The sequence below is a fragment of the Protopterus annectens genome, chromosome 4.part0 (assembly GCF_019279795.1).
Source record: "Protopterus annectens isolate FY-2018-M chromosome 4.part0, PAN1.0, whole genome shotgun sequence".
In the NCBI taxonomy this organism is placed as follows: Eukaryota; Metazoa; Chordata; order Ceratodontiformes; family Protopteridae; genus Protopterus; species Protopterus annectens.
Genome location: NC_056733.1, coordinates 978,259,806 through 978,273,595, shown reverse-complemented (window position 1 = coordinate 978,273,595; position 13,790 = coordinate 978,259,806).

Sequence of the window (13,790 nt, the reverse complement as noted above, 5' to 3'; positions counted from 1 at the left end):
GCCCATGCTTACACTTATCAAGGCTACCAGAGGTTGTCAAAGATTTGGGATGCATGGCTAGGCTTAAAAAGGCCCTTGAGATTGTTAGATTAGTAAACACCTATGAACCTATGAGCACAAATGCTTGAACAGTAGCCCGTCAATAACAATCTAAACTCCTCCTCTTCTTTTTTTCAGGTGGGCTACCCCTACCTGCACACAACCATGTGTGGGGCTGGGTCTCCACACTCCCTTGCTAATTACATTATTATATATATATATATATATATATATATATATATATATATATATATATAGATATATATATATATATATATATATATATATATATATATATATATATATATATATATTATATATATATACCAATTCTGAGATTGCACAATAGTGGAGAAAGGGCAGATTCCCTTATCCCCAATGCAGTACAATCACACACAGAAATAAAAGCCAGCACATGCACCAAGCTGTGTTCTGATAACACAAGCCAGCTTTTATTTTGTTTGATAAAAAGGGTCAACAAAATGAACATATAACTTGTATCCATAGCTAACACACACAAACATAAATATACATTTGCATATATACTACACAACAAACGCACACACACACACACACACACACACAGGTGAGTGTGTGTTTGTATATGCATATCTATAAGTTTATATTTATATAGATCTATCTCTATCTGTATATATAAATTATATGCATTAATATTTAATATAGACATATAAATAGATATACACACACAAGAATGCACATATACACATTTGTACAGCCTCCCATTCAACATGCAGTCTAGTTGTCAAAAATAATAATTTATATTACTGAACTAAAGACGTGCAGTTACTAAGAATTTCTTTCTTTGCACCAACACTTGAATTAATATTCTACAGTGACACTCTTCAACACAGTCATTTTGAGCAGTGATCCATAAATCTTACATCTTTATGTGGTAAAGCTAAACTCATTATATTTCCAGAGTTTATTTTCAGCCAGAAATATAATTTAAAACTGCATGCTATAAATGTGAAACATAAATCAGTGGTATTGTGCAGCTATATTGCAGGAGTATTTAATTATATAATTAAAAGCCAGATACATATCCTTGTTCAGCTGCTCTTTCTTTTAAACGCTGTTCCTGTGGCTGGTGGTCTACAGCTTGTATTTCTGCAGCCTTCTTAATGCATGATGTTCCAAGTTAATTACATCCACTTTGCCATTTCTGTCACACCTTTTGGTGTTGTGCTTTTAATTACCTGCTTTCATTTATGGCCGTCGCTTCCAGGGTAGCTTTAGTTTCCCTTTATCAGGCAGGAAGGTTAATGACATAAAAATGGATGTTGAAATATGATGCGTCTATAAATGAATAAATCAACTATTCTACGTTATTTATGCTATGAATTAATTATTTCCTTTAGGCACTTTATAACAGATTTAGAAACATTGTATTTTTCCTGTTATGCTTCTAACAAGGGTTGGGTTAAGGTCCCCTTAATACTGATAGACAATCATGTCATGTGAACTGTTACATAAACTCCACATTACATAATGCAGTAGATGCCAAAACACATAGGCTCTTGCACAGGAGTGAGAGAAACTTTATCCAAATTAGTAAGAGAGAAGAGATTGCGGGATTTCATGGAATCATTTATAGCCAAAGCATCAATAATTGCAGGCTGATGCAGATTCCACAGCTAGAAATAAACAGTGCAAAGAGTAACTGACCACACTGTCACACTGAATCTAGACTGTCCAAAGTACTGAAAGTTGGACATACGTGGGATGTGTAATGAGACTGCAAGTCGATCACACGGACAGATTACGGACCGAATGCTGCATTTTCTATGGAATGGTGATGATAATTGGATAACTGGATCTCATCCACATGTTTGTGTCACCGTCAGAATGTTACTGGCATCGGCTTCGGTAACATTGTGACCATTTCTAATGATATAGGAGTAGGTTTGTACTGCACACTGCCTGCCTTTTAAAACAGATACTGTAACGCAAAAGGTTCACATTACGTGTCATAACAAAACGTCTATAAACTGCATTTTCTTTTAGTGCTGGTTGGTATTGTAATCTATGCCAAGGTGTACCAAAAAGAAGATAAATGGGTAAAGCTTATTGATAAAACATTTTCAGCAGGGTCAGATTTGGGGGGAGGGTTAAAGTTACTTATGCCCATCTTTGAGAGAAGTAGGAAGCAGGAAGGCCAACGACTTAATTAACAAGGCAAACCTAATCAAAAGTATGACCGTTACACACACTTTTCTCTGGCACATGGCAAGTGCCATTATTTTGTCAATTTTTTAAGACCTTTTTTTACATACGAACCAAGAACTAAATGTCCACAAACAAAAAAATCCAAGAAGGCAAGGTCCAGCCGACAAGAGTTTATTGACAGCGAAAATAAACCACCATTTACCTAGGTTTCGTCCGTATAATCAGACTTCTTCAGAATACTAAAAACACCACAGCAACCACACTTAAATAAGCAATACAATTAAACAATTAATTAATTAACAATTCAATAAAATTGAATCGCTATAAAAACTTATAAAAAACTAACCAGTGTTACCTATCAATACAACCCTACAAAATCCAAAGTAAGATGAAATGGAATATACAGAATATGTAAAATGTAAAATGTATGCCACAATTGTATGAAGATGATGTATGAAAGCAAAAAACTAAAAATAATAAAACTTGTATCCTACCAATAATATGAATGTCAAAAACTACAATAAATGTGTAATATGAAAAATGTTTATATATACACACTTAATACATATTGAAAATTATAAATTATAATAATTTGTTACCTGTAATGTTCATTAACTTAAGTAAAGGCTTAACAGTGCTATACTCATTAAGACCAGGATAATTGTGTGTATTTAATCTGAGTTGCCATCTAAGTTCACAGATGTCCAAATGTGTGTCAATGACCTTACCCTGTTGATGTACCTTAATCTGTTGTAAAATACAAAACTTGAAACTATAATCATCATGGTCATGCACATGCCTGGCAAGGGCATTAGTGGTCTTGAGATGTCTAACATCTAAAAGATGCTCCCTAATCCTTTCCCTAAAAAATCTCCACGTTTTTCCTACATAAAAAGCATTACATACTTGGCATAAAGTAAGGTATACCACATTTTTGGTGTAACAGTTAAGATGACCTAATATAGAAATGTAACAATGATTAATCACTAACCTGTTACCAGCAGGAAAAATATAAGGACACATGGAACACCTTCCGCATTTAAAATTACCTATTGGTCTATTGCACGAGGGCCCCTTTCCCCATGAATTCATTTCAAACATGTCTTTAAATGATAAATCTTTTCTGTATACAAAACTCAGTTTATTTCCAAATTGGGGCACAAAATCTTTATCCGTCCTGAAAATACCCCAATTTCTGTTAATTGTTTTCCTAATCTCATCAGAGTCACCATTATAGGTAGAAATAAACAATAAAGGTGACTTGGCCAAAAAAGTTGAACTAACAGGAACATGCCCAAAGGGGTTGTTTTCATTATTGTCAGAATTTAATATAGCTTGAAACACACCTACTTCCCTTTTGTGTTTAATTTCCTGATATAAATCCAAACATAATTTTTCGGGATATCCTCTGTTCAAAAATAGGGAAATCATGAAATTTAATTAATCTATGAATTCCCCATCATCACTTACCATCCTGGCAACTCTAACCATTTGGCCCTTCACAATAGCCTTCTTCCGATGGCTAGGGTGTCAACTGCTGAACTGAAGATAGGAATTCAAAACAGTTGGTTTTCTGTATATATTAGATTTAATTAATCCACTTGCCCTGTCATAGATTAGTCTGACATCCAAATAATTGATGGTCTCTTTATTGTTTATTTCTACCTATAATGGTGACTCTGATGAGATTAGGAAAATAATTAACAGAAATTGGGGTATTTTCAGGACGGATAAAGATTTTGTGCCCCAATTTGGAAATAAACTGAGTTTTGTATGCAGAAAGGATTTATCATTTAAAGACATATTTGAAATGAATTCATGGGGAAAGGGGCCCTCGTGCAATAGACCAATAGGTAATTTTAAATGCGGAAGGTGTTCCATGTGTCCTTATATTTTTTCCTACTGGTAACAGGTTAGTGATTAATCATTGTTACATTTCTTTATTAGGTCGTCTTAACTGTTACACCAAAAATGTGGTATACCTTGCTTTATACCAAGTATGTAATGCTTTTTATGTAGGAAAAATGTGTAGATTTTTTAGGGAAAGGATTAGGGAGCATATTTTAGATGTTAGACATCTCAAGACCCTTGCCAGGCATGTGGTTGACCATGCTGATCATAGTTTCAAGTTTTGTATTTTACAACAGATTAAGGTACATCAACAGGGTAGGGTCATTGACACACATTTGGACATCTGTGAACTTAGATGGCAACTCAGATTAAATGCACACAATTATCCTGGTCTTAATGAGTATAGCACTGTTAAGCCTTTACTTAAGTTAATGAACATTACAGGTAACAAATTATTATAATTTATAATTTTCAATATGTATTAAGTGTGTATATATAAACGTTTTTCATATTACACATTTATTGTAGTTTTTGACATTCGTATTATTAGTGGGATACAAGTTTTATTATTTTTAGTTTTTTGCTTTCATACATCATCTTCATACAATTGTGGCATACATTTTACATTTTATATATTCTGTATATTCTATTTCGTCTTATTTTGGATTTTGTAGGGTTGTACTGATAGGTAACACTGGTTAGTTTTTTATAAGTTTTTATAGCGATTCAATTTTATTGAATTGTTAATTAATTAATTGTTTAATTGTATTGCTTATTTAAGTGTGGTTGCTGTGGTGTTTTTAGTATTCTGAAAAAGTCTGATTATACGGACGAAACCTAGGTCAATGGTAGTTTATTTTCGCTGTCAATAAACTCTTGTCGGCTGGACCTCGTCTTCTTGGATTTTTTTACCTTTTTTTACATAAATTGCGATATTCCACCTTCTTTTCAAGACTGAAAACACTGCAACCCTTCACATCGGAGCTTGTCCATTTCCTTTAAATAGCTTTGCTTGCTGTGGTGGAAATCTCTCTTTATTTATTGCAAATGGACTTAGCCTGTGTTTGTGAAACTTAACATTTTGTTTTGTATTCACCCTATTGTCTTTGATGTAGTAATTCCATTGTTGTCCCTAAATGTCTGATCCCAATCATGGTACTAGTTTTTTCTACTTCGTTATCAAAAGACTTGAGAGCAATCCAGTTGCAATGCCAGTGATAACGCAGAATGCTGGACATTGCATGGCCCTCCCTTGCTATTCTAGATCTGTACGAACACAAGGCCCAGCCTTCCTCATTATTGCCTGAATGCTAATGAGACATAATAGGATGTGGTTGTGTCTGTACGAACACAAGGCCCAGCCTTCCTCATTATTGCCTGAATGCTAATGAGATATAACAGGATGTGGTTGTGCCTGTATGAACACAAGGCCCAGCCTTCCTCATTATTGCCTGAATGCTAATGGGACATAACAGGATGTGGTCACAAGGCCCAGCCTTCCTCATTATTGCTTGAATGCTAATGAGACATAACAAGGTGTTGTCATGTCTGTATGAACACAAGGCCCAGCCTTCCTCATTATTGTCTGAATGCTAATGAGACATAACAGGATGTGGTTGTGTCTGTATGAACACAAAGCCCAGCCTTCCTCATTATTGCTTGAATGCTAATGAGATATAACATGATGTGGGTGTGTCTGTACGAACACAAGGCCTAGCCTTCCTCATTATTGCCTGAATGATAATGAGACATAACAGGATGTGGTCGCAAGGCCCAGCCTTCCTCATTATTGCCTGAATGCTAATGAGACATAACAGGATGTTGTCACAAGGCCCAGCCTTCTTCATTATTGCCTGAATGCTAATGAGATGTAACAGGATGTGGTCACAAGGCCCAGCCTTCCTCATTATTGCCTGAATGTTAATGAGATGTAACAGGATGTGGTCACAAGGCCCAGCCTTCCTCATTATTACCTGAATGATAATGAGACATAACATCATGTGGTTGTGTCTGTATGAACACAAGGCCCAGCCTTCCACATAAGTGCCTGAATGCTAATGAGACATAACAAGGTGTTGTCATGTCTGTATGAACACAAGGCCCAGCCTTCCTCATTATTGCCTGAATGCTAATGAGATATAACAGGATGTGGTTGTGTCTGGATGAACACAATGCCCAGCCTTCCTCATTATTGCCTGAATGATAATGAGACATAACAGGATGTGGTCACAAGGCCCAGCCTTCCTCATTATTGCCTGAATGCTAATGAGATATAACATGATGTGGTTGTGTCTGTACGAACACAAGGCCCAGCCTTCCTCATTATTGCCTGAATGCTAATGAGACATAACAGGATGTGGTCACAAGGCTCAGCCTTCCTCATTATTGCCTGAATGCTAATGAGATATAACATGATGTGGTTGTGTCTGTACGAACACAAGGCCCAGCCTTCCTCATTATTGCCTGAATGCTAATGAGACATAACAGGATGTGGTCACAAGGCCCAGCCTTCCTCATTATTGCCTGAATGCTAATGAGATATTATAGGATGTGGTTGTGTCTGTACGAACACAGGGCCCAGCCTTCCTCATTATTGCCTGAATGCTAATGAGATATAACACGATGTGGTTGTGTCTGTACGAACACAAGGCCCAGCCTTCCTCATTATTGCCTGAATGCTAATGAGATATAACACGATGTGGTTGTGTCTGTACGAACACAAGGCCCAGCCTTCCTCATTATTGCCTGAATGCTAATGAGACATAACAGGATGTGGTCACAAGGCCCAGCCTTCCTCATTATTGCCTGAATGCTAATGAGATATTATAGGATGTGGTTGTGTCTGTACGAACACAGGGCCCAGCCTTCCTCATTATTGCCTGAATGCTAATGAGATATAACACAATGTGGTTGTGTCTGTATGAACACAAGGCCCAGCCTTCCTCATTATTGCCTGAATGCTCATGAGACATAACAGGATGTGGTCACAAGGCTCAGCCTTCCTCATTATTGCTGAATGCTAATGAGACATAACAGGATGTGGTCACAAGGCCCAGCCTTCCTCATTATTGCCTGAATGCTAATGAGATATAACATGATGTGGTTGTGTCTGTACAAACACAAGGCCCAGCCTTCCTCATTATTGCCTGAATGCTAATGAGACATAACATCATGTAGTTGGGTCTGTATGAACACAAGGCCCAGCCTTCCTCATTATTGCCTGAATGCTCATGAGACATAACAGGATGTGGTCACAAGGCTCAGCCTTCCTCATTATTGCCTGAATGCTAATGAGACATAACAGGATGTGGTCACAAGGCCCAGCCTTCCTCATTATTGCCTGAATGCTAATGAGATATAACATGATGTGGTTGTATCTGTACGAACACAAGGCCCAGCCTTCCTCATTATTGCCTGAATGCTCATGAGACATAACAGGATGTGGTCACAAGGCTCAGCCTTCCTCATTATTGCCTGAATGCTAATGAGACATAACAGGATGTGGTCACAAGGCTCAGCCTTCCTCATTATTGCCTGAATGCTAATGAGACATAACATCATGTAGTTGGGTCTGCACAAACACAAGGCCCAGCCTTCCTCATTATTGCCTGAATGCTCATGAGACATAACAGGATGTGGTCACAAGGCTCAGCCTTCCTCATTATTGCCTGAATGCTAATGAGACATAACAGGATGTGGTCACAAGGCCCAGCCTTCCTCATTATTGCCTGAATGATAATGAGACGTAACAGATGTGGTTGTGTGTGACTAATAAGTTTGCGAATAAAAGTAAAAAAAAAACAACTATAATTTTGTTGTGACATGATGTCATGCAGCCATATTCTTGTTTAAGTACAAAACCATAGGAAATACTGTAAGAAAAAAAACATAAAGAGTAACTGTAAATGAAGGGGTAATGAAAGGAGTGCAGATAAAAAAATGGAATGAAGTATGAAGAGCCCTCCAATGTGCATGAAGTAGTAAACCCAGGCAGTGAAAGTGATTCAGAAAACTGGGGACCGACATTCAATCAAAATGAGACAGGACCGTGAATACAATTTACAGCCTTTCTGAGAGATTCATGACTGACCTAATTCAAAAATTCAAGGAACATATATAAATAAATAAACAGAGTTAAACTGGAGGAAGGAGCAGTGTTGATTTAACTGCTGCTAACTCACTAGGCAGACTAACTGTCAAGTTAGCTCAAGAACTGGACCAGAGCTCAACAAATATGTGCCTCAGCTAATTTAGTTTAATAAAGGTTTAATGATTCACCAGTAGGGCAATAAAGATAATTGCAAGTACTGTTTTAAGAAGTCATAGGATCATATGAAGTTACTAGGCTTATGGCCCTTGGGCACTTAGAAGCCTAGCCAACTTCTACCCTTATCTTCACAATCAGCACCTATTGTCCCTGTCCAAAAGGGACACAGGTAGAACCCCCAGGGTGAATTTATGGTCATCCATCCAGTCCTCCAGACTGCATTTAAAGAGGAACAAAGAGGTGCTCAGTTTGGCATGAAGTTGGAGTCTGTTCCAATGTTGTGGTAACCTTTGGCAGACAAACCTGTCCCTCCAGCAGGGTTTATTAATGTCACATACCAGATTAAGTTCTTTAGAGCAAGTAACCTGCGTGCCATTTGACTTACGGATATGCAGCATTTCCAATAAAGCAGAGTCAGAGATTGTCTTGTATGCAAGGCAGAGATCACTTCTGAGTAGTCTGTGTGAAACAGAATAAAGTGACAGTGATTTCAGATGATCCCCATTTGACAAATGCTGAAGATCTTAAATTTTCCTTGTGAGGAACCTTTGTGGTTTATCCAGTTGTTGCAGGTGCTTGGAAAGGTACATACCAAAAGGGGCGTTGTACTCAGTTATTGGCCTGATGAGGGAAGAGTACAGTGAGGTTATAACTTGTTTTGTTCTGGAGGCAATGCTGTTACTCATGAAATGAGCAATATAGAATGCCCTGTTTACCACTATGGAGACATGGTGGTCAAAGGTGAGGTTGCTGCCAACCTGTGTGCCCAGGTCTCTCACCACTGAGTGCATACTTAAGGTGTTGCTATTGATGTGGTAGTTAGCAGGAGCATCACTTTTACTGAAAGGAATGATAATACATTTTTTTTGCATTGAGTTTAAGGCCATGACTTTAGAACCAATCATTTGTTTGTGTAAGACCCTCTTCTAGGATGTTAACATCATTTAGAGATTCTACGACCGCTCTCAGTTTGCAGTCATCAGCAAACTTTGTCAGGCACAGACCTTTAGTCTTTGCTTGTACTTTGGAGAAATAGATTCCAAACAGGAGAGGTCACAGGACTTATCTCTGTGGAACACCACTGGTTACAGGTCTGCTGTTGGAGGTAGATTCCCCTATTTTGACTATATAAGTTGTATCAGTGAGACAGTCAGTGACCCATGTAACAATATAAGGTATGATACCTAGTTGGGTGAGTTTGTCAATGATGTCTAAGTGGGGGATAGTGTCAAACACCTTGGCTAAGTCCAGGTGGGGTGTATGCACAGATTCCCCTTCATCCAGGGCCTTGGTGACTGTCTCAAAGAAGTGCCCAAGGTTTAACAAGCATGATCTCCCTTTGACAAATCCAAAGTGAGCAGGGTCAGGTGTTTGGAGATTACCTGTATCTTTGGTGATACAATCCATGATGATTTGCTCCATGGCCTTGCAGATAAGGCTGGTCAGGCTAATAATGCTATAGTTCCCAGGGTCAGTGGAAGCACCACATTTTTGCAAGGGAAGTGGCTGTTTTCCATTCAGGTGGTATGAAGCTGGTTTTTAGACTATGATTGAAAAGAGTACTCAGTGGTGTTGCTAATACATTTTGGAGCCCAGCGATGCTGTGTTTTTGGCCTTAGAGAGAGCATTTACAACCTGCTCTTTAGAGATACAAGGTAGGGGACAGGTAGTAGGGATGTCATGCGGTACGTATGGTGGGGACAGGGAGTAAAGCTTTCACAGAACCTGTCGGGCAACATATTAGCTATGTGTACAGGCTCAGTATATGTGGTATCATTAACTACCAGTTTGGCACAAATCTGGGCCTTTCCTTTTAGGTTACGGATGTAACTATGAATGCCTTGTGACTGTCCTTTGTTCAGGAAGCCAATTTGGACTCTTACTTTGCATTGGAGGACTTCACAAGAACTCTTATTTGCTTGTTTAAGTTGAGGAGGGAGTGTTTCCAGTTTAGGAGGGCCCCCTCCCTGTTACTCTTAGACAGCAATTTCTTCCTCTTATTCTATAGCCTGTTAGTGGCAGTTTTCCACCAGACACATTTGTCCTTCCTTGAAGAGCTTGTTTTGGTCCTATCAGGTACGGCTGAGTCAATGCAGCCCATAATAGGCATGTAATGAACATGCTTTTACTTTTTATTATTCCTTTTTCTTTTTGCATTTGATTTGTGTACGGCATTCAGTTTCAGTTTTATTGAGTCAGCCAGACGGTTGTTAAAAAATGCAGAAATGCAAATAATATAATATTACATATACATCTCAGCTTATTCTATAGCAGTTTTAAAACAAGTAACAGTGTAACTGAAATCTTCCTGAACAGCATTTGCCTACAGTCTATATATATGCTATAGCATTACATTGCCAATACATACCTAATTGACAACTTTTCCTTTTTCCAGAATAAAAATTGCCTGGTCTAATTGATCTTAAATAGAGCTTTTGCCATTTCTAGAACTGTATAATAATCATTAGTATTAATCATGATTTCACATAATTCTTCTTTGTTGCAGTTGTACAGAACTTGTACTTATGCAGATGAGGAACTGTATTTATGTTTTTCTTACTCCCTCAGTTTGTTTGTTTTCCTTTAATAGTCAGGTCTGCTTATTCTTTCTTGGCAGCCAGTGTTTGTTGTGCACATAGTTTGCATTTACCTGCCCCTCACTGCTGGCATTTTTGTTTGTTTTCCCCTTGCACCTGTATGAGTGCAGCTCTTCTCTTTACTTGGAGGGCGTCTCCAATTGCAGGTATGCTCAACTACCTTCTACATCATTTCTTTCTCTGTGAGAGGCATTCATAGCATAATTCTCTGCCAGACCGCACCTGGAGATTTTGGCCATGTGTCATGGCGGGGTGGATTTCCATAAAAAACAAAAAATAGCTAATGACATCTATAGTCACATCCTGTGACAATCAGAGGGTACTTTCAGTAGAGAGTTTGATGTTAAAAAAGTCAGTATTACCATAACAGATTCCCCTGACTGAGCTTGCCAAAGTCTGGGGTATGGAGTGCTCCAATAAACAATAACAGTGTTGGCTCTTGTATAACAGATTCCCCTGACTGAGCTTGCTGAAGTCTGGGGTATGGAGTACTCCAATAAACAATAACAGTGTTGGCTCTTGTATAACAGATTCCCCTGACTGAGCTTGCTGAAGTCTGGGGTGCAGAGTGCTCCAATAAACAATAACAGTGTTGGCTCTTGTATAACAGATTCCCCTGACTGAGCTTGTTGAAGTCTGGGGTGCAGAGTGCTCCAATAAACAATAACAGTGTTGGCTCTTGTATAACAGATTCCCCTGACTGAGCTTGCTGAAGTCTGGGGTGTGGAGTACTCCAATAAACAATAACAGTGTTGGCTCTTGTATAACAGATTCCCCTGACTGAGCTTGCTGAAGTCTGGGGTGCGGAGTGCACCAATAAACAATGACAGTGTTGGCTCTTGTATAACAGATTCCCCTGACTGAGCTTGCTGAAGTCTGGGGTGCAGAGTGCTCCAATAAACAATAACAGTGTTGGCTCTTGTATAACAGATTCCCCTGACTGAGCTTGTTGAAGTCTGGGGTGCAGAGTGCTCCAATAAACAATAACAGTGTTGGCTCTTGTATAACAGATTCCCCTGACTGAGCTTGTTGAAGTCTGGGGTGCAGAGTGCTCCAATAAACAATAACAGTGTTGGCTCTTGTATAACAGATTCCCCTGACTGAGCTTGCTGAAGTCTGGGGTATGGAGTACTCCAATAAACAATAACAGTGTTGGCTCTTGTATAACAGATTCCCCTGACTGAGCTTGCTGAAGTCTGGGGTGCAGAGTGCTCCAATAAACAATAACAGTGTTGGCTCTTGTATAACAGATTCCCCTGACTGAGCTTGCTGAAGTCTGGGGTGCAGAGTGCTCCAATAAACAATAACAGTGTTGGCTCTTGTATAACAGATTCCCCTGACTGAGCTTGCTGAAGTCTGGGGTGCAGAGTGCTCCAATAAGCAATAACAGTGTTGGCTCTTGTATAACAGATTCCCCTGACTGAGCTTGCTGAAGTCTGGGGTGCAGAGTGCTCCAATAAACAATAACAGTGTTGACTCTTGTATAACAGATTCCCCTGACTGAGCTTGCTAAAGTCTGGGGTATGGAGTGCTCCAATAAACAATAACAGTGTTGGCTCTTGTATAACAGATTCCCCTGACTGAGCTTGCTGAAGTCTGGGGTGCAGAGTGCTCCAATAAACAATAACAGTGTTGGCTCTTGTATAACAGATTCCCCTGACTGAGCTTGCTGAAGTCTGGCGTATGGAGTACTCCAATAAACAATAACAGTGTTGGCTCTTGTATAACAGATTCCCCTGACTGAGCTTGCTGAAGTCTGGGGTGCAGAGTGCTCCAATAAACAATAACAGTGTTGGCTCTTGTATAACAGATTCCCCTGACTGAGCTTGCTGAAGTCTGGGAGTGCTCCAATAAACAATAACAGTGTTGGCTCTTGTATAACAGATTCCCCTGACTGAGCTTGCTGAAGTCTGGGGTGCAGAATGCTCCAATAAACAATAAAAGTGTTGGCTCTTGTATAACAGATTCCCCTGACTGAGCTTGCTGAAGTCTGGGGTGCAGAGTGCTCCAATAAACAATAACAGTGTTGGCTCTTGTATAACAGATTCCCCTGACTGAGCTTGCTGACGTCTGGGGCGCAGAGTGCTCCAATAAACAATAACAGTGTTGGCTCTTGTATAACAGATTCCCCTGACTGAGCTTGCTGAAGTCTGGGGTGCAGAGTGCTCCAATAAACAATAACAGTGTTGGCTCTTGTATAACAGAATCCCCTGACTGAGCTTGCTAAAGTCTGGGGTGCAGAGTGCTCCAATAAACAATAACAGTGTTGGCTCTTGTATAACAGATTCCCCTGACTGAGCTTGCTGAAGTCTGGGGTGCAGAGTGCTCCAATAAACAATAACAGTGTTGGCTCTTGTATAACAGATTCCCCTGACTGAGCTTGTCGAAGTCTGGGGTGTGGAGTGCTCCAATAAACAATAACAGTGTTGGCTCTTGTATAACAGATTCCCCTGACTGAGCTTGCCAAAGTCTGGGGTGCGGAGTGCACCAATAAACAATAACAGTGTTGGCTCTTGTATAACAGATTCCCCTGACTGAGCTTGCTGAAGTCTGGGGTGCAGAGTGCACCAATAAACAATAACAGTGTTGGCTCTTGTATAACAGATTCCCCTGACTGAGCTTGTCGAAGTCTGGGGTGCGGAGTGCTCCAATAAACAATAACAGTGTTGGCTCTTGTATAACAGATTCCCCTGACTGAGCTTGTCGAAGTCTGGGGTGCGGAGTGCACCAATAAACAATAACAGTGTTGGCTCTTGTATAACAGATTCCCCTGACTGAGCTTGTCGAAGTCTGGGGTGCGGAGTGCACCAATAAACAATAACAGTGTTGGCTCTTATTACCCTCTCTCA